The sequence below is a fragment of the Artibeus jamaicensis genome, unplaced genomic scaffold, assembly GCF_021234435.1.
Source record: "Artibeus jamaicensis isolate MK-2021 breed Jamaican fruit bat unplaced genomic scaffold, CSHL_Jam_final contig_548, whole genome shotgun sequence".
Lineage (NCBI taxonomy): Eukaryota > Metazoa > Chordata > Mammalia > Chiroptera > Phyllostomidae > Artibeus > Artibeus jamaicensis.
Window position 1 is genome coordinate 1,102,942 of NW_026521883.1, and position 22,187 is coordinate 1,125,128.

The following is a 22,187-nucleotide window of genomic DNA, read 5'->3' on the forward strand; positions in this document are numbered from 1 at the left end:
TTAACAGACAATGGCTGGTGAGGGCTGTTCCCTGGCAGCTTGCTGGGCCAACCAGTACCTATATCTTTTGGGCTTGGTCCTCTCGAAGTTCACCACGGACAGAGGCCCTCTCAGAGTGTCCAGCCCATGTGCCAGCACTCACACCAATACTCGCCCCACCTTGTGATGGGCTGGCTCTTCAGGGAACCTGAACGCCTGTGGGGCTACCACAACACCAAGGTCTTCGAGGAAGTGGCGGGCAGCTATTTCAGGGTTTAGCTCCCATTTGACATTGTTTTTCATCCCTACCTGCAGGCGACAGCTTCTGGGAGATTTCACTGTCACCTCACCTGCCTTCGCCTGGATCTTTTCTCATTTCCCTTCTTGTCTCAGCAATTTCTCCTCTTGAAACAACTTCTTGTTTTCAGGGGATGCATATTCAGCTAGTTCTTAAGGAAATAGGTGATTACGATCCACGGATTTCTTCACGGAAGCCAGGTCACCTGGGACTCCAAACTCCTCTACCGACCGAGTGAGGATGAGCTCCAGGTTATCTTTGGGCCCGGCATTTCGTGTCCTTCACCAGCTTGTAGGCGCCACGCCGCCGGTGCAGGTATGGCATCAAGTCAGCCAGGGGAGCTTTCCACCAGCGCTGCACGAAGACCGGTGACAGTGCCTGGTGCTGGAGAGCAAGGGTGAGCCTGGCCTTGAGAAGTTTCACAGACTCTCTCCCTGTTCTCTGTTTGCTTGCTATGTTGCAAGAATGTGACTCAACAGCCTCCACACCCTGATGACTCAGCCCAGCTTTTAACGAGTGGTGTTTTCCAGGCCTTCCCCGGGCGGTGCCTTCTCTGAGGCTGTCCAGGTGCTATCCAGGCTGGGGCACTGCCCTTGGAGCCAGATGGGAATTAGAACCACTCCCCACCGGCAGGCAGAGGAAAAGACAAGGTGAATTCTGGGTCGTTCCACTCTCTAACAGTGCAGTTTCTCTTGGCCCTTCCCAGGCCCAGCCTAAGAAGTGTAAGTTAGGTGTTAGAACTTACGTAGTGGGATCAGTTTTGAAGGGATCTGGCAGAGTGATTTCCTCTTACTTTGAGAAAAAGATGGTTACTAGGGGTTACCTGAAAAGTAATTAACATAACCTTTAATTAATTGGTCTTTGATTTGTGGGGGTTTCAATTTGCTGGAAAAAGAAAAACCTGACTATTAAGAAAATTATATAATTAGCAATTCAGAGTATTTCAGAATCTCTGGCAAAGAAAAAAGATGGCACAGAAAAAGAGATCACTGTGCACTGGACCTGTGGCCGAGGGCCAGGTGCTGGCTGGCGACCACGGGAGAGAGATTAGTGAATGACGTTTGCTTGTAAAGGTGTTCTTCTCTTTGGAAAGGAGTTGCTTAGGAAACGGTAGTTTTAAAAATTTAATCTTTATTGTATTTTTTCCATAGAAAATATTTAAAATTTTTTTAAAGATTTTATTTATTTTCAGAGAGAGGGGAAGGGAGGAAGAAAGAGAGGGAGAGAAACATCGATGTGGAAGAGAAACATCAATTGGTTGCTTCTCACACACCCCCAAACTGGGGATCTGACCCACACCCCAGCTATACCCTGACAGGGAATTGAACCAGCAACCTTTCAGTTCTGAGGCCGGTACTCAATCCACTGAGCCACACCAGCCAGGATGGAAACGAGAGTTTTAATTATACTGTTACTAAATGGGAAAACTTTGATCTACCTTAAACTCTTTTTTAAAAATTGATGTCTACCTTAAACTCTTTTACCAGGTTAAAAACATAATCAGCCATCCTTGCAAACGTGCAAACACATTTCTATTTCTTGATGGGCTGTAACAAAAGCAGAAGACTTACACGATTATTAGTTCTATGAAAAGAGATGAAATGAGCACAAGTCACACATTTTCCCAAAGAATCTTCTCTGTTTGCTGCAAGTTATCTGTGAATCATCTGACACAAAACTGCTATGTACAAGGCCTCTCGGCTGTGAGGACATGGCTGTCTCTGTCAGGAAATGCATCCCAGTTCCTTGTCGATTCAGTGACAGAATTTTCATAACACATGTTTTGGCAACAGAACTTGCCCTGCAGGGTGACCATGCCCCTCTCCTGCGGCTCTGGAACACCTGAGCTGTAGCCTGGCTTGGCCCCAACAGGAAGGTCAGCCCTCCTGGCTGCCTTGAGCCTGGAGTTTGTTGCCTGGCTCCTGACCACAGCTGTAGGGCTTATTTGCTTTGTTTTGTTTTAAGGAGGATCTTCTCATTTTGATATAATTTTCATTCTACAGAAAATTTACAAGAATTTTTTCTTTCACTGACAAGAATAGTAAAAGAAACTTTTTTTTAAAGGTTTTATTTATTTATCTTTAGAGGAGAAGGGAAGGAGAGAGGGAGAGAAACATCAATGTATGGTTGCCTTTCATGCATCCCCTGCTGGGAACTGGCCTGCAGGGAACCAGCCTGCAACCCGGGTATGTGCCCTGGCGGGGAATCGAACCGCGATTGTCTGGTTCGCAGGCCCGTGCTCAATCCACTGAGCTACACCAGCCAGGGTCTAAAAGAAACTTTTTATAAACTTCAACCCATGTCTTTGCATTTTTATTTGCATCTTTACCTTATTTGCTTCCTTACTTTCTCTCTCCCATTTAAAAGTAAGTTGATGTGGCAGCCCTTGCCGCTAGATAACTCCAGTGTGCATTTTCCAAAAGCTCCTTGAGAGAGGCGACCGTACTCTTACACAGTACAGTTAACACAATGGGGTAATTAAATATCAATAAAATACTGCTATCTATGAGAGGTTTGCATGGAACATAATACAATAATTAACAAATAACAATGCAAGAGTAAACTGTTTCACATACTCATAACTGTGCACCTACTTTTGTCCCATCCTGTATTTCATCAATTGCCCCCAAGTGTTCTTACATTTTTTTCCCTCCTTCTCCTGATCATGCACAGCATTTAGTTGTCAGGCCTATTTATTTTCCTGTATTCTGGAACCTTTCTTCAGCCTTTCTTTGCATTTATTGACCCTGACATTTTAAAGGACTATGGTTATTTCATAGAATGTATTTCGATTTGGGTTTGCCTCATATTTTCTCATGTTAGATTCAGATTATGCATTTTGGGTAGGAATAGCACAGAATTGAGGGTGTGGCCTTCTTCAAGCCTCTTACTCAGAGGCACATGATATTCAAAATTGCTTTATACCAATACAGTGATGTTAGGTTTGATGAGTTGATTAAGTGTTGTCTGTCACTGTGAAGTTACTCTTTCCTTTGTAATTACTAAGCAGTTTCTGGGAGCATACTTTGTAACTCTGTAATTATCTCTGTCTTATCAAACTTTGCCCATCAGTTTTGGCATCCACTGATGACTTTCTGCCTCTGTCATGGCTTTTGTGTGTGTTATTTATATGTATCATATGTTTTCTACTGTGATGAGAGGTTTCCGTTCACCTCTACTCATCCATTTGTTTTTGTTTATATTAATATGGATTATTTTATTCCATGGGATCTAATCTATGACAAATAGATTAGATACTCAAATTGTTTTCAGCTCAGCCAGCGGGAGCCCTTTCAAGCTGACTTCTGAATTATTTCAACATATTCCCATGATTTTTAAACACTTTCTTATGTTTTGGCAGAAGATAAGATGTTCCAGGATCGCCTTCTCCTTCCCCTGGCCCGGCCCTGGGATAAATGCTTTGTCAAGGATCCCTGGTTTATTTCAAGGGGAATGGTATTTAGAGACCAAGATCTTGGTGTTAAATATGCTCATTCCCACTGGTGTAGACATGTCAGCAGACAGAATCAGTGAACAATACACACAAACACACAGTGAGGTACATAAATACAGAGAGAGTGACATACATCAGAAATGCACATGTGCGTTCAGAGCGGGATTAGGATTAGACACAGATCTGTAGTTATACCGTAACTCTGACTCCAACTCCAATGCAAAAACACTCCTTCCACATTTGTAACTTCTTTTCTCAACAGTAAGGAATCTAGCTTCCAGTTGCCTCAAACTCAGTAATATACAAAATGCAGTTTCAGAATTGCTAACCCACACCTCTAATGAGAGTTCAATTTGTTTATAATTGTTAAGGTAAAGTTTACAAACATTGAAATGCACAAGTCCTAAGTATACAATTCAATGACCTTTTAGATACACCTGTGTTACCCTCCTTTCCGCATCTTCTCAGAAAGTTTCCTCCTTACCTTTCCAGTCAGTGCTGCCCCCACCAGAAGCGATGAATATTTTGCCAGTCTGTAGCCTCCATGAACTCCCCTGGTTTTGAATTCCCATCTTCATCTTTGCCCCACTCTGTGCTCTTCTCCCTCTGAAGCTCACGCCCTCCCAATGCCTGGCCTTAGGTTGTGTTTTGTCGGTTTTCCCCTGATTTCCCAGATTTGGTTTCCAGTGTGGCCCCCAGCCTTTCTCCATCCCTAGGGCCAGTGAGTTTGCTCCTCCTCCAGGTGAGATGTGGGTTTGGTTACTATATTACTAGTCTACATTCCTCATTCTTCCTTTGGGGCAAGGATCACTGGCCTGAAGTGTGCTTCCAGGATAACATCATTTACCAGTGATGGTTCCATAAAAAGGCACAGTTCCTCAAGATTTGGCAATACCGCCCTGTCTGGCCCTGGTCGATGGCTGGATTCTGAGCCATGTCTGTTCCTCTGTTACTACAACTTGCTTCCTTACTCCAGCTGGGTGACTGTCACAGTCCTCCCTCCCTAGTGACAGCTGGAACCAGCAGCCAATGCAGCTTCTCTCATGAGGATAGCTTGTGAACATGACTACGATAAACAGAAACCATGTGTCTTGTGGGTGTTCAGTCAATGTGACAACCACTCAGTTCATCACCAAGATGTGGCAAGTGGCCAGAGTTGGGGGCACAAGCAGAGAAGGTGGATGGGTCCCTATGCACCTGTGAACAACCGCTCAATGAATACCTCCCTTTCAGTAGCGCAGGGCAGAAACTAAGGTGAGGCCTCAGAACCTGGAGGTCACACCCATATTAATATTCAGAAAACAGTGGGGTTATAATAACTTATTTTTCCAGGCTCCCTAATGAAAAGGGTTACTGTGGTTTAATCAAAGAGCATCTGAAAAGGCTCTTTGACCTGCAGGCATGTAGTGCTGCTCTTCACGCTGGCCCGGATTGTGTTGGCAGTTTCATCAGCAGCGGCTTTTCCTGCCTGTCTGGTGTGCCCGTGGACTCCCCCAACCAGGCTGAGAGCTCCTGGAGGGAGCTGACCGTGCTACGCTCCTCCTGTCTCAGCACCAGTTCCCCGTCAGGTGACAGGTGTCCAGCAGATACTTCTGAATTGAATTGAATCTTAGCACCGGGACAAGGTCTTCTTCCCATTGAGTCCTACCTAGCTCCCAGCGCAGCACCACGCACCAAGGAGGCACCGAGATTGGCTGAAGGAGTCATAAACTAATTCGACTCAATTTTGCTGAATCAAAGTGCTGTTACTCCTTTCAGGAGTCTTCATTTTAGAGGAGGATAACAATGAATGCTCAAGGTTTAATAATCCCAGTGGAATTAACCCGATAGTGGAATTACAGGCAGCAGAGGACATCTGTGAGCAGGGGTCCCTTCGGTGCCCCACCAGTCATGCCCCATCCCGCTGTCACTCTTCCCCTGAGGGCGTCAGAACGTTGGGTGGTAGAGAGATCATTATATTCTGCTGACGGGCTCTTTGGCTGTCTGCCTTTTCTGAGTTTTCTCTCTTACTCAATTTTCATCCGTTCCTTTGGCCCAGAAACAAATAGACTGTAACACCTTCTTCTAAAGAGCCCTGTGGGCAAGCCCTTTTTGCCAGAATCTCCTAGCTGCAAACCTTCTAAGTTTTCTGCTTTAATTCTTATTAAGACTGTGGAGGTCGACACCTGCAGGCGGGCAACCAGGGGCCCTGCAGGGCTGGATCCCTTCACCCACAGCCTGGGACGTTAGAGGATTTGGTAACGACTCTGTAACCTCTGTCCTTCACCCAGGAGCCCAGCTAAGTAGGATCTGCCTCTGCTGTGCCCCTCACTGCTGCCCTGATCCAGTTTAAGCCCTCGCCCTTACCTAGATTGATTCAACCGTCTACTTCCTAATGAGTGTACCGGCCTGTGGTTGTGATTAGATGTAAAGATATTTGGCCATAATCCCAAATTTATGATTAGCTTCCTACTGGGGCCACCAGCTGACCCACTGGTCCCCACACTCAGGGACAAAGCCAGGGAAATTCAGTGCTTCACGTAGACATCCATCCCGGTGAGCTGGACTGGGCCACAGCTGAGTGGGGAGGTCTCACTGGAATCCAAGGCCAGAAGTTCTCTCTCAGCCTTGGCTTCGGTTCGCCTCATCTGGGGAAACTTAAAAAGATGCTGATGGCTAGGCCCCACCCTCTGCATTTCTGATTTAATTAGACTGGGATGAGGCCCGAATGAGTTTATTCTTTCTCTTGAAATGAAATGAACTTTTATATAAGTACAAAAGTATTTTTGTTCAAATAAGTTACAAGTCCATCATTAGTACATTTTTAATTATTACAAATTCTCATTATGATTTTGAAAATTTTTTTATTTATCTATTTTTAGAGAGATGGGAAAGGAGTGAGAGAGTGAGAGAAACATCTATGTGTGAGAGACACGTCAACTGGTCGTCTCTCTCCTGCCTCCCATCAGGGACCTGGTCCGACACACAGGCATGCGTCCTGACTGGGAATCGAACTGGTGACCCTTTGGTTCTCAGGCTGGCACTCAATCCACTGAGCCATGCCAGCCAGGGCTTATTACAACTTTAATTGTTGCAAAATGTCCCATGAAATGCACATATTTAACCATAATTTGTTTGCATTTTTAGCTATTATAAAAGGAAGCAGGACGAGAGCAATCGTCACATCAGTTTTCTTTATTGGAGGTGTTTTGTATTTCATTAGGAGAAATTCCCGGAAATTTTATTTTGGCCCAGCTGTTTTTCCAATGGCTCTGACCTAACCGACACTCATTCCAGGGCAGGTGAAAATTTCTCTCTCACCCAGCATTGGTCATCCGCTACCGTCACAGAACGTTTATTCTATATTTCGGTGCATATGTCTGTATTTGGAGAACAACAGTAAACTGCACTAAAAGCTGCCCGGGTGCTGTGGTCCTGTTTTCCTCAGCCTCTGGAGGTCTTGCGCTCTGATAGCAAAGGCCCAGGAGAGGAGCCCTTCGAAAGTGGGCACTGAGGGAAAGAACTCAACATAGTGGGCACTCTAAGAGGTTTCTTCCTAAGGCCCAGGGCTAAGCTGGCCCAAGCCACCCTCCCAGGGCTTTCCAATAGAGGGGCCCTTTCCTCTGGCTGCCAGGGTTGGAGGTAACCTAGAAAACCAAGAGCACGTGGCCCCAAAGAAAAAAAGAAAAAGGACTGGTCATATGTCATCACAAGCTTGGAGCCTCTCCCTTAACCTCGGGGAGCCCACGTCCCAGTCCTCTGCCCTGACTCACAGAGCCTCTGACTGTGCCCCCCACCCCGTGTCCCTCCCTCATACTCCACCCCCACAGCCTCGGTTTTTAAAGTATGAAAGAGTTACTGGGATATCGCAAACACGTACTATGGAAACAAACAGCGAAGCCGAAACGTTCCCCTCGTTTCCCTCCTGCCCTTCCCCTCCCCAGAGGTAACCTGACGGTGTGTATCCTTGATCTTTCTCTGCCCATTCACAGGTGCTACTGTGTGAGCCGCTGTGTGTGCATGGCATAGAGGACTTTTAAAACATGTAAATAGAATCATGCTATATGTCGTTTTCTCCAACTTGCCTTTAACATTATAGCATAGACCAGCTTGTGTTAGTTAATACAGAGCTGCCTCATTTTTTTTCACGGCTGGCTGCTAACCCATGGTATACGACGATATCCTATCATTTGATACTTATATTGCTGATGCTTCATTTGCTTCTCACTTTTTCTCTGTAACAACAATGCTTCAATGAGCTCCTTTGTGCATTTGTCGTTGGGCCATTTGCTCAGCTTTGAGTATCGCCACTGCCCGAAAACTCCTGGTGCGGGGTTCCAGCTAAGCATACCCTGGCAGGGCTGTCCAACCCGCGGCCCGCAGGCCGCTTGTGGCCCAACACAAAGCCGTAAATTGACTTTAAACCTTTTTTTTTTGCTCTTCAGTTTTTGTTAGTGTTTCTGTATTTAATGTGTGGCCCAAGACAACTCTTTTTCTTCCAGTGTGACCCAGAGACGCCAAAAGGTTGGACACACCTGCTCCTCCCAGGACTCACTCAGACCCTGGGAGAACACTCCCTGGCTTGCCCCGGCCTCCACTCTCACCCCATTGTTTTGCTGTGGTGCTCACAGCACACCTTATAGCCTGGCCGCCGCAACATGGAAGGTGCAAAAAGTACAGCTAGTGCTCGGCTGACCATTTGGAGGAAAGAAAGTGGGCCAGCTCCTCCAAATGCAATTCAGCCAGAGAAAGTGTGAGAGTGCATGTCTATCAAAGTGGAGTTCAAGATGCTCTTTTGCCCCTGAGTTGAGGGTGGAACTGAACGGGCAGGGAATCACTGACCTCGGGGATGTGGGGAGCTGAAGCGGTGGCAGAAGCTCTCTGAAGCAAGCAGCAGGGGGAGTAAGGGAGAGTGGCGTGTGTGAATGTGTGTGCACACGCACACATGTGTTTGTGCATTTAGCCACGAACCAAATGTCCTCGGCCGGTGGACAGAGAGCCAAACCTAATGTGGTGTTGCACTTTCTGTCCTTTAAGATTTTCAAGCACTCTGGTCCTGCAAGAAGCCATAAGGGCTAATGAGAAGCAGACTGTATGTACTCTGGGAAACAGGAAATCTGGTTCCATTTACAACTGCACCAGGGCCTGCCGTGGAATGCCGAGCAGCTCATTTGCTGCCCTGTGCTTTCGGTCTCTCTCATCTAGAGGTGCCATCTATCTGCCCCTTTGGGAGACAGGGGTTAGGTTTCCTGTTTTTCCTGCAAAATAGTGCTACGGTCATTGCCTGTTAAAAATGAGGCAATCCTGCGGATTAGATATTTGTGTGTTTGGAGTACGCTGGTTGGATGCGTCCTTTTCCCTTACTTTCTGGTCACACAGAAAGAACATGTGCTTGTGGTACTGGAGGCAGGGGAGGAGCTTCCTGTGCTGTGGGCCCTCCTCGGATGTCTTCCTGCGCACACCGCGGGGGAGGCAGATGCTGACCTGCTCTCTCCCAGCCCTTCAGAAACTTTGGGAAATGGTGGCGTGGTCCCTGCCGGAGTGGAACAATAAACAAATCTGCTTCAATCAGGGATAAGCTACATTTAAGAAAACTAAAGTTTACTCACAGAAAAATAATTTGTTTAGACAAGTAAGGATTTTTAAACTTTTTGTTGAAATATACACACAGAAAAGTGCATATGTCATAAATGTACAGATTGGTGAATCTGTACAAAGTGAACACAACTCTGTCACCCAGGTAACCACTATCTAGGTCAGGAATTAGAACATTAATGGCACCACCAAAGAGCCCTGTACCCTCCTCCCAGTTACTAATCCTTTGAGGTATAACTACAACCTGACTTTCAACACTTTGTACTAAATATGTCTGTTCTTTTTTTATGGTTTAATATACTATTTATTTAGTTACTAATATGAACAGTCTATTATGCAACATTACAACTGTCTTTCAAAACTGTAATAAAATACAGTCCAACATCCAGCCCAGGAGAAGACAATAAACAAGCCCAGTCCTACAGTAAGTGTAGCATAATCACGCACGGTCCCCCCTCCCTTTCTTGGTCATCAGAGGGAATAATTAATCAGAGGTTCTTACTTCCACTGGGGCTTCACATTGCGTGAATTACAGCTGTTTCAGAGTCAAAAGTCCAACTTCAATCACCCTAGAGATGGACACTTAATTATGCCTATTTTCAAACTTTATATATATTGGTGAGATTACTCACATTTTGTGTACTCTTATTCATTTATTCTTATTACTACACGGTATTGCATGACAGAAATGTGCCACAGTTTAATTATTCCTTCTATGCTAATGGAATTTGGGGTTGTTTTTGGCTATTTCAAACAGTGCTGCTATGAACAGTTTTGCACATATCTCTTGGTGCTCATGTGCAGACATGTCTGTCTCGGACACTGCTACAAGTTGGAATTGCTGGGTCATAGTGTTTGCATCCATTCAACTTTAATGGACCTTGGGAACAGCAGTGACTGAGTTAGGAATGTTTCTGACGGATGACAGAGCACAGAGCTAAAATCAGGCCCTGGGCCTCGGGTCCCCTCCCAGCCCTGGATTACAGAGCAGCCAGAGCAAACCAGTTACCCTCTGTGTTTCCTCGGCTATAAACTGGAAATAATTAGTGCCTGCTCCATTACTTGCTGTGGGATGGGAAAGCCCTCTGTCAAGTCTCAAGCTGCACAAACGTAAGCTGTCATTAAAATGAAAGCAAAGGGGGGAGGTTTTTAATGACTAATGAGCACCAAAGCAAAACTATACTTAGGTGAATTTCCATTTTGAATTGAGTCCAGAGATTAGGGTAACTGCTCTGCTAGACAGAACTGTCGTCCCACTGGGGCCTCTCTGATGTTATTCTCTCAAACCCGAACACCAGGGGTAACCTCCCAAGCCTGTCCTCTGTATATCACCGGAAGATTCCTCAACTGCCTCGAGCCCCAGGAGTCCTCCCAGTTCTTTCTCTCCGTGGCCAGCTGCCCCAGCTTCTTCCTTCCCCCGCATCAGCCAGGAGTCGATCTGATCTGGAAAAAGTGGTTGGGCTTTGCCTGACTAGACCAGTTACAACACACTAGGAAACCAAACGACACAATCGTTTCATGTCTGCGTTATGGAACGTAAAGTCTGAGTATTGTCGATGAGGTGATTTGGTCTCGCAGTGAAACTATGCTACCAAAGTTGAAATGAGGGGACTGTAAAAAATAATTGAAAGTAGTGTCAAAATCTCTTCCATCCTATTGGTTCCCATGCGGATTATTACACGAGTAGGAGGCAGCGCCCTCTTCTGGCCAATGCCACACTTGCATGGCTGTAACAAGGGGATTGTCAACCTAAGGGGACTTTTTTTTTTTTCCACCTGGGAGCAGGCTCATTTGGAGGTGAGTCTTGAGTAGATCACGTTGGGGGATCCACCTTCTCCAAAATAGAAAATCAAAACTGTGATGTAAGAAGTACACGGGGATGTAAGGTGAAGCATAGGGAATGTAGTTAACAATATCGTCACAGCTGTGTATGGCGCAGGTGGGCACTTGAGAAGCCGGAGGGAACACTTCTAACCTAAATCACTATCTATCCACTGTGCTGTCCGCCTGAAACTGACACAGAATAGGGAGGAGGGGGTTATAAAGGTGACCAAATGGTAATGAGAAAAAAAATACAATAAAGATTAAATTAAAAAAATAAAATTTAAAAATGAAAATAAAATGCCAAAAAATAGTATTGAATAGAAACTATAGTGAAAAATAAAATAATACCAAAAAACTGTAATGGCTAATTTTATATGTGATTAACATTTAAACTGGTACTTTAGCTCTTCCCTCAATGTCTAGCCTGCCAGCCTGATCTACCAATTCTAGACTTACAAGTTTCCACAACTGCACAGGCCAATTCCTTAAAATAGATTTCAAAATAATACACATACATACATCCTATTGGTTCTGTTTCCTTGGGGAACCCTGACAATACAAAACCCAACTCCAAAACCCATTTTATATCAGTGACATCTCATTTGAATGAACATAAAGACATGAAGTACAGCGATGGATCTTTTGGGTTCAGGTTTAAGTCCTAGTCCTACCTCGCTACTTAATCACACTTAGCCTTGGTTTCTTCATTTGTATAAAGAATAAAATAGTAATATTCACTGAATAGGTTTTATAACAATGAAATAAGAGAAAACATGAGCTTAGAATAGTGTCTGGCTTGCCCTGGCTGGTGTGGCTCAGACTGACCTGCAAACCAAAGGGTCACTAATTTGATTCACAGTCAGGGCACCTGCCTGGGGTGTGGGCCAGGCTCCCGGTTGAGGGCACGTGAGAGGCAACCACACATTAATGTTTTTTCCCCTCTCTTTCTCCCTCCCTTTCCCTCTGTCTTAAAAGAAATAAAATCTTTAAAAAAAAAAGAATAGTGTCTGGCTTAGAGTAAATATTGTATTCTGCCATGTATAATGCACATTTTTTGCCCAAATTTTTGAGGGAAAAATAAGGATATGCATTATATCTGAGTAGTACAGTACTTGAAATCACTTATATCTGGTCTTGTATTTTGTAATTATTTGTTACATAAAACTTCTTGTACCATAATATGTTAAGAAAATAAACACTAGAATTCCTTTATAATACAAAAAACAAGTATCTAAATATACATAAATAAAAACTTGAATTTAAAAGATTAAAACAAGAATTTTTTTTCCTGAAAGTTATTAATTTAATTAAAAGTTTTGTTTCTTTCTTACAATTTAGAAGGACTTTTGCAAGTTGATTTGGTTGGTCAAAGCCTGTTTTTATTCATGTATTTTTTTTTAAGATTTTTATTTAGTTAGTTTTAGAGAGAGGGGAAGAGAGGGAGAAAAAGAGGGAGAGAAACATTGATATGTGAAAGAAACATCCATCAGTTGCCTCTCACGCACCCTCAACCAGGGACCTGACCCACAACCCAGGCATGTGCCCTGACCGGCAACTGAACCAGCAACCTTTTGGTTTATGATATGATGCCTAACCCACTGAGCCATACCACTCAGGGATCAAAACCTGTTTTTAAAGCTAGTGAACAATCTCTAGGTGGAGGGATTTAGGTTAATTTATATTTTCTTTCTTTTCTTTTTAATAAAATATTGGTGTGTTTCATTAGGTGATTCACCAGAAGGACCCACAAAAGTCAACGACAGGTTATATATACTCACTGAGATTTATTAGAGCAAAGAATACATAGCAAAGAAAACAGTACTAAAAACATGCATTAATGTAGTCCAGAGAGTTCAGCACAGGCTTCCATTGTCCTTCCTTGTCCGAGGCCACACAAGGTATTCTTTCTCTCACAGTAAACTATGGGGACATGTGTGGAAAGTATTTGCCCACAGAAGCCTGTTTGTGTCTCAGAGGCCACGGCTTCTAAGGGGTGCTGGTCATGTAGGTATATGTTGTATGCCACCAGATGTGGCAAAAAAAAAACAACAAAAAACAAAACTCGGGGCACTAACAATGAAACCATCAGTCTTGATGTTTGGGCAAAGCAACCCGACAAGAAGGTACGTCCATTCCTCCAGGTACATATGACCATCCCCTCGATGATTAACATAAAGAACACTGTGGTGACCGCATTCCCAGCAGTTGGCCAAGGGTTAGTCATGGGTCGATTAGAGATATGTAAGGAGGAAGCAACCAGACCTGTTAACTGTTTCCTCACAGTCTGCATTCCTCTAAAATGCCTATAATTAACCTGTATTGCTTTTATAATCAGGCAAATAACTATTAATATAAAGGCCTCCAAAGTTAATGGTTTTCTTTTTTAGTAACTTAGTGATGCTGCTTTGTGATCTCAGAGCATTTCCAGGTAGTCAGCAGAGCTGCTGAGAGAAGAAAAGCCGCCCTACTAAGCATTTCATTGATGCCCATAGAGCCTTTTATGAAAAGCCATAAAAACAGGCCAAGACAGAGCATGTGAGATGGAGGGGGAGCCACAGCAACACCTGGTCAACTTCCCCAAGTCCGAGCTGAGGAAGTGGGAGAATACCGAGCAGTGGAAGGACTCAGTGAGGGTTCTAAATCCTAAATGCTTCCTATTTAGAATTTCTCTCAGAACTCCTGCAATGGAATAAGGCAATGTTTGCGTCGTTTGCTTCTTCTGACTGTCTTTTCTGCGGAGCCCTGAGTGCTGGAGCTGGCTGAACCAAGTGCGCGTGTTCCATCTCCTCTAGCCTGGGTTACAGGCTTCCCATGTGTCCCCAGGACTCTGTCTAGCATTGCCCCTGCTATTGGGTCAATGGCCCAGTCTGGAACCTAGCAAGAGATTCATTTCATCTTCACTAAAATGTTCCCTTCTCTACCGTTCACTGACTCTCTTGTAAGTGGCAGGGTGGTGTCTGTCTCCTCACTGAACTGCCAATTCCTTGATGGACTGCTGGAACCAGGTTACACAGTAGGTAAGATTGTGGGTAGTGAAATGCAGCAATCTCGGGTTTGAATTCTGGCTTAGCATCTCACTGGCTTGTGTGATTGGAGTTAATGGTAATAATAGTACCTCCATCATAAGGTTGTTGATAGTATGAAAGGAAGTGGTTGATGAGAACCACCCTGTCTGGTTTCAGAAGCTGTAACCCCCTATGGCTAAGGCTGAGTAAAGGACCTTGGGACCATAAGCCATTTAGCAGACAAAGCTTATCTTCCTGGCAGAGGTGCTGCCTCTGCCTCCTTTCACTTCACCCTGCTTGGCCCTGGGTGGATGACTGGTTAGCCGATGATGGGTAAGATTCCTCAAGGGAGGGACACCCTAAGACAGACATGGTCATGGTGCGGCCATCAGGGAAGGACTTGGGGGGCTATAGAAAAAGGGGATGATGGACTCTCACCCCCGTCCCACCCCCCCAGGCTTTGACATAGCCTGAGTCCTCATTCTGTTTGCAAGAAGTCTCCTAATCTCTTGGCTGCCTTACTTCCCCAACCTGACTAAAGCCTGAAACAATGCAGGAGGGCGGTGCAGCCCTGAGCAGGAACAGGTGGTTCCCCAGGGACAAACAGGCCTAAGAAAGAATGTGTAAAATCCTTTGAAATCTGCTTTTCTAGGAATGTCCTCAATTTTCTGATAAGGGTCCAAGAATGAAAGGAGTTTGTCAAAGTTTTATGGCCCTTTAGCTATCTGACCCTGACTCAGAATAAGCCCTCAAAGTTCTCTGTATGTTATCATTGTTTGATCCTTACTGCCTGACAATGACTGATAGATAGCTTTATCTGTGTTCCTGTGCAAATTGAACCCAATGAAAGCCCATTGAGGAACAGGCTCCTGGCCCTTCTCCTTTGAGAGAACCACCACCTTTCCTCCCCAAGCAGATCATGTCTTGGTAGACTTGTTCTCATCTGTGGTGGCCTGGGGGGGGGGGCCCTGTGGGTAGAGCCCCACCCCCAGCATGCAATAATTCTTAACTAGCATAGAGTTTGGCATATAACAAATGTTCCATAAGCATTAGCTATTATTTTTAAAACAGGTACTCTGTTTATTTGGGAAAACTCCATTCTCTGATCTTTTTAACAGTTTCTTTTTAAAAATTTACTTTTTTAATTGTTGTTCATGTACAGTTTTCTGTCTTTTACTCCCATCCCAGCCCCCCCCCCACTTAACAGTTTCATTGAGGTAATTGACATCCAAAAGACACTGAACATGTTTAAAGCACACATTGTCATAAGTTTGGACATGTATATACCTGTGAAACCGTCACCATAATCAAGTTAATGAACATATCCACAACCCCAGAAAGCTTCCAAATATCCTTCTGTAACCCCTTTCCCTGTCCTCAGGCAACCATCATTTACGCACTAGCCGACACCTTCTAGAATAGTGAATGAATGGAACCACATAGTATGCGCTCTTTTTTGTCTTCTTTCACTCAGCATTATTTTGAGATTCGTGCATAACTGCTGAGTATACCAATTGCTTGGCAAACATACCACAATTTGTTTATTCAGTCACTTACTGATGCATATTTGAGTTGTTTCTGGCTTTGAGATATTAGAAATAAAAATTCCATGGAGACATGTGTACAAGTCTTTATATAGACTTATATCTCTCCTGGGAGTACAATAGGTAGGTTATAAGTATATAGCTGCTTACATGTTTAAGAAACAGCCAATGTGCTTTCCAAGTGTCTGTAGCATTTTGCATTCCCACCAATAATAATAGAGGAGCCGCCCAGATGTTCCACATCCTCCGCAACAGGCAGACCCTCAGGCAGTCTTGCCATAGAAACGTAGTTATTTAAAGAGTTCCTGCAGTTAAATACAGGGGGGGTGAATATTGGGTTTCTTTACCATAGGACTTGTCAAGACTTAATGCACTAATGCAGGGCCACTTCTCCACCAGTGGATATCACATGCATTCCCCTCTAACTGACTGACCTGTGAAACCCTTTATGGAGGTGCTTCTCCAGCAATTAGTGTTTGACAGAATACATCTTGGGGGTTCCTTGTGCAAGGGTAAGGAAATGTAGATGTTGCTATAGCAGCCACAGACTAAGTGGTTGATATGAAATATCCCCTTGTGTACATTTTACGGGTTCTGCTTTGCTGGGTTAGAAGGAAGACTAGGACAAGAAGCCAGGTAGAGAAATTGAAGTTGCTCAGGGCGTGAGCTGACCAAACTATTCGATCAAGGGTTTCTCTAATTTCCTTTTTGGAATAAACCCAAGGGTGATACCTCATTTCCCAATTAGCACAGAGCTGACATTTTCCCACAAATGGCGTATAAATTGCTGCATAATCAGGTACTTTGAGAGATATTAAGATTATAAAAAGGGGACCTCCTCATGCCTAATGAGACCTCAAGGGACCCAGATTGCTGTGCAAAGGAGCTCCCTGCCATGGGGAAGGTCAAGGGGTTCTAAAGACTTGCCAGTGAGTTCATTGGAGCCCTCTGCATTTGCTTGTGGGAGGACAGCTGACTTAACCTAGGAGACAAAACAGAGGAAAGGAGAAGAGCTGATCAGCGGTTTCCTACCCTATTGCATTCATTTCACTTCTTCTGTCTCAACATCAACATTAGGCAGGTACCCACACTCTTGGCCCCTTCCTTCCTGCGCACAAGGGATGCCTTTTCTTGCTCCTCTTGCATTCCCTTCCCCAATTTGTCTCCTGCCTAAATCCTGCTCATCACTGAGATTGTAGCTCAGATGTCATTTCTCTGGTGAGCTTTACTTGACTCCTACATACTAGGGTTTTATTGTACCCACCCCCTGCCCCTGGCACTAATCATAAGTGTAATCAATACTAGTTAGTTATTGTCTCTTCCATTAGCTTGTGAGCTGCATGAGGGCAGAAATAGTTAGACAAGTTCACTACTTACCTACCAGCATTTGGCACAAAATCAGGGGTCACTAAGTACCTGCTGAGTGATTGACAAATATAGAGGCTAATATATTTTCACTCATTTAATTTAGGGCTGTTCCATCTTCCTTTGTCCTAGGTCTAAGTCTTCTCTTTCCCCTTTGTCCAAAGTTCAGATCCTCCCAAAATCATTCCAAGAAATGCCTCTGTTATTTCATCCCTGATTGGAATAGCTGACATCACTCTACATAGACTGAAGTCTCTCATGTGATCTGGAGCAAAGGAGAAGTCTGGGAAAAGCAGCGCTCTCCTTTTACACATGGGGTGTTTGGGGGCGTGGAGGAGGGCAAAGTGGGAAAACATTTGGAGGGCCAAATACATGGTAACAGAGGCAACGACTTCAGGTGGTGAGCATGAAATACAGTATATAGATATCAAATGATAATGTTGTACACCTGAAATTTATATGGTGTTACTAACCAAGTTACTTCAATAAACTTGGTTTTTTTTTTTAAATGAGGTATTCAGACTTCTTAGTGGGTCTGAGACTCTACGATGAATAGCTCATGTGTAATCCCAAAACCCAGCACGAAGGAAGGGCACAGCTGCGGGCAGCCACGGGGCAAGTTATGCTCGCAGGTAGGTGCTGCTGCCGTCATTGGGACGTTCGGAGAGCCGTCAGTGTGCGGCTGTTCTCTGGAATGCTGCGGATGCGGCTACTCGGAGGTACAGTCATTGCACTCAACTGCTTCAGTCAGTTTCTTCCCAGAGCACTCGCCTGCCTCTCATCTCCCCCAAACTCACTCACATACCCATGCCTGGGGCTTGAGAGTTCCTTAGCCCATCTCCAAAGTCTGCTGCTTTCAGACAGGGTGTGGATGTGATTAGGAAAATATGGCTAGGGTCAGAGTAGCTGGAGATGAGGGCAGTCTCCCGCTTGGACACTCTCTGAGACAGGACTTTTTTTCATGTGCAAGGTACTTTGAAGCACTGATAGAGACCTGCATGGAGGTAAAGGGAAAAGAACAGGCTCTGCCTTTGAGTTTGCCCATGGCTTGAAGTTGTTGTGAGGACCCAATGAGATAATGTTATTAACCCCCATAGGACACTGTATGGACCATTGTTAGTGCTCAAAACATGGCAGCTGTTTAACCATTAGGTGCTCCTTGGGTGTTCCCAGAGCAATCTGTGCCTCCTGCTTCAGAAACATCACTCCGGACGAAGATGGCCTGCTCAATTCTTTTCTCATTTTAATTTTGAGAGTACGTTTATTAAGCTTGGGGACAGTGAAACTAGGAAGAGCTTAGGAGCCACAGGAGAGACTAGGTAGGGCTGCTGTCAGCTCACTGAGAAGTCAGAGAAAAGGGGGTCTTGGAGACAGGTTCAGGGGGTTAGCCTGGGACGAGCTGATGCTGCCCTTTGCTCCCTGATTAACACATCTCATGGGGACACTTAAGAGTTTAGGGAAAAAAGCATGCCTGAGAAAGAAGGGAGAGGAAAAGTGCGGGTATGCTCCCAGGCAGGAGAGAGCCCCTGGGTCATTCCTTTTGAGGGTTTTAACGGCTGAGAGTTTAGAGAGGTCCCAGGGGAGGGTCTCAGTAGGATATCCATCAGCTTTCTGCTGATGTGCAAAATGAGATTTATTCCCTTAACTTCATCTGTCCTTGTCTGTCTTGGCACACAAGGCACTTATCAGATCACTGCTTTCTTCCTAAGGTGTGAGAAGCTATTTACCCTCTGGCTGGGGAGGAGGAGATCCTTCTGACGTGCAGTTGGCGCACCTCTGGCGACGTAGATTCTGCATGGCTCACACGGTGTCGGTCACTAAGATGAAGTAGGAGCAGCCGTGGCCTGCTCACATTTCTCTTTCCTCTGCCGGACGAACACCCTCGTAGGCCCAACACCTGGAAGAACGCCTTCCAGGTCCCACAGCTCACATCTGTTGAGTGCTTATGTCAGACACTGAGCATTTTACATGGATTATTTCATTTAATTCTCAAAACCCTATATAGTTAGAAATGATAGTTATCCATGTCTTATAGAGGAAAAAATGGAGGCATGTAAAGGTTAGGTACCTCACCAAAAGTAGATTTTCAATTGTGAGTACACAAAAGCTTGTTATTGTGTTATTTATTATTTTCCATATGAACAACTGTAAACCTAGTTTGCCCACTGTGTGAGGAGTGTGTGGTGCAGCCACTATTTAGACATGGCTGGTCAGGTCCCAGAACCTGTGCTCTTTACCACTGCACCGCTGAGGCCCCACCTCAAGCCTGTCTTTCTCATTTTTCTCCTCTTCCTTAATATCACCATGAGACCGTATCACCCCCATTGTTGCCCCCCGTGTTCATGGGGCTCAGTGTATTCTACGACTCCCTCTGTGCTGGTCCCACACAATGCCTCACACAGGGGACGGCTTTACAGTTGCTTCTGCACTGGTCTAGTGCTGGGTTTGCGCTGTGCCTCTCTCTCTCACAGAAAATCTCTTGCTGCCACTGTCGGACTCCACACTCGACTCAGCGGTCCACTATGCGGACCCTTCATGCTTCTGTGCTCTTAATGATAACCATCTGTTTTCAACAGCAACTGAGAGCTTCAGTTTTATTTAAAAATTTTTGTTTTGTGTTTTTAGAGGGAAGGAAAGGGAGCGAGAAGGAGAGGCAGGGAAACATCCATGCGTAAGAGGAACATCCATTGGTTGCCTGTCACACGCCCCAAGCCAGAAACCTGGCTCACAACCCAGGCATGTGCCCTAACCAGGAAATGAACCAATGACTGTTCAGTTTGCGTGGCAATGCTCAATCCACTGAGCCACACCAGTCAGGGCAAGAGCTTCAGTTTTGGCGTAAAGGGAAAACACTGGCTCTTGGGCCTCACACTGCTGTTACTTGTCTCAGGAATCAGTCACCACTGAAGTCAGGCCTGTCTACCTTTCTCGGAGAGAGAGTCTGGTTAAAACTAGGGTTTCCTTTCAGTATCAGGTGGTCAGATCCCATATGCTTTAAAAAAACATGTAAATTACACATACGAAAGAGTATTAGATATCTTTGGAGCTAAATAAATACAAGGAATGCGCATGTATAGCCATCACCCCCCTCGACAGGACACTGTGAGACTCCACCAGGTCCTCCACGTCCCCTTCCTCAGTTGCACCCCTCTCCCAGCCCTCCCCTCGTACTGCCAATATGCTTCTCATTATACAAGAGCATGAGCTATTTGAGGGCGATGCTCTTCTGATGAGTAAGTCAGATGTGATTCCGGAGTCCTTTGTTTTGAAAGGTGCTAACAGCGGATGGCATTCAAACTTGAGGCACTTTGAGGTTTCACTTTCTATTCCAACTGTTGTTTCCAGTGAGCTGTTTCCAACCCTAACTTCAGTCACTGCAGCATGACAGTGTGCTGGGAACAGATGTGTCACCAAACTGCGGTCAATGTGCAGAATTAGTTTTCGCCACAGTTGGGGACATACTTTTATGCAATAGCTGTCAGGATGTTAAGCTGAGAGAGTACAGATGGTGAAGAGCAGGGTTCAAACTGCAGGAGGGAAAAGGGAGTAGCCCATTAAGCCAGCACCAAAGAAAAAGTGTGTCCTGCAACATGCGAGAACTTGGTCGTCGGTCGGAAGCATTCTACTCAAACAGCCTGACCAGTACCCGTGTGCTAACTCATGAAGCACTTCATCCTTCGAGGAGAGCTACAGGTTCTAATATTAAAAAATGTGCCCCAAACACCAAAAAAATGGGGAACTATTTGGCCAGTAGATATTTCTGAAGCAGTTTAACAAGTTTTCATCACTTACTCCCGGCCACTAACGTACCCTATGAAATAATTTCAAGGTCTCCTCCTGACCACCGCGACTGTGATTTAGAACCTTGTCAGCCCAGGTCTGGAGGAAATGAGATGCAATTCTACCATAGATTTGGTAATGTTTTCATGCAGCAGTTAAAAGACCCCCCAAAAAACTAGATGTGATTTTAGTGCTTCTCAGTTTATGAGGATTAAGTTAGGAAAAATCTTGGAACTTTGAAGGGAAATTGCTTTCAGAATTGGAGGAAAAAAAGACACAAGCCATGAGGCAGAAATGGTTGGAGAGGTGCCCAGAAAAGTAGGAAACCTTATTCCCATCTCTCCTTCTCTATCTAGCTTCTTTCTCCTAAAATGGGCTTTGCTTCCTGTCCTATGACTGGAATGTGCTCCCTTCTTGCTTTTGGGATTTGCTGAAGCCAACGTGGCTGCAACGAAGTGACTTGGATTTTCTCTTCGCCTTCAAAAGATGCAGTATAGTAGCACCCTAAATAATGTATGTGAATCTAAGGGTAACTTTTACACTAAAACCTAATTTTTAGTATGTTTCTTTTTTTCTTTCTCTTTTTAGATTTGATTTATTTACTTTTGGAGAGAGGGCGAGGGAGAAAGGGAGAGAAACATCAGTGTGTGGTTACTTCTTGAGTACCCCCAACTGGGGACCTGGCTTGCAATCCAGGCATGTGCCCTGACTTAGGAATCGAACTGGTGACCTTTTAGTTCACAGGTTGGCACTCAATCCACTAAACCGCACTAGCCAGGACTAGGATGAGTTTCTTAACTCAGGAAGTAGACACAGAAAATCTTCACTTGTATTCTTTTTGTTATAGTTAGAATAAGCATATAATTTATCCTTAAAACCAGGGTGCTGTTGAGAATGCATGGGGCGTGGTAGTAGTAATTACTCCTGGACAACATAAACCAAAATTGTTCCAGGAAAAATAGAGTATATGACCACTTACCGTGCAAGCTTGTTGTTCAGTAAATATTAATGCATTATCAGTGTGCAACTTTTGGCCCTCAAACTTAACAACATGAAAAAAAGGGACATTCATAAAGATACTATTATTAGATGTGTATTATTTTAAGTATGCTAATACATCAAATAGATCTCTTTGTCCAGAAAAAAGAATGTTCCATTTTTTCTCCTCCCGTGGTACTTTGAGCAGTACTATCTGTTTTTCAGATAAGGTAAAGGAGGACAGGAAGCTAGTCAATTGCACTAAATTACGTGGCAGAGCTGAGCTCAAAGCTAAAAGCTCTTCCCTCTAGGTGGTGAATACACAATAGAATATACAGATGATGTATTATGGAAGCGTACATCTGAAACCTATATACTTTTATTAA

General features: G+C 44.5%; 1 pseudogene; it reads right to left on the reverse strand.

Moving 5' to 3' along the window:
- LOC119057010 (39S ribosomal protein L9, mitochondrial-like) lies at positions 1-1,785 on the reverse strand (annotated as a pseudogene).
- Between the last annotated feature and the right edge of the window lie 20,402 nt (positions 1,786-22,187).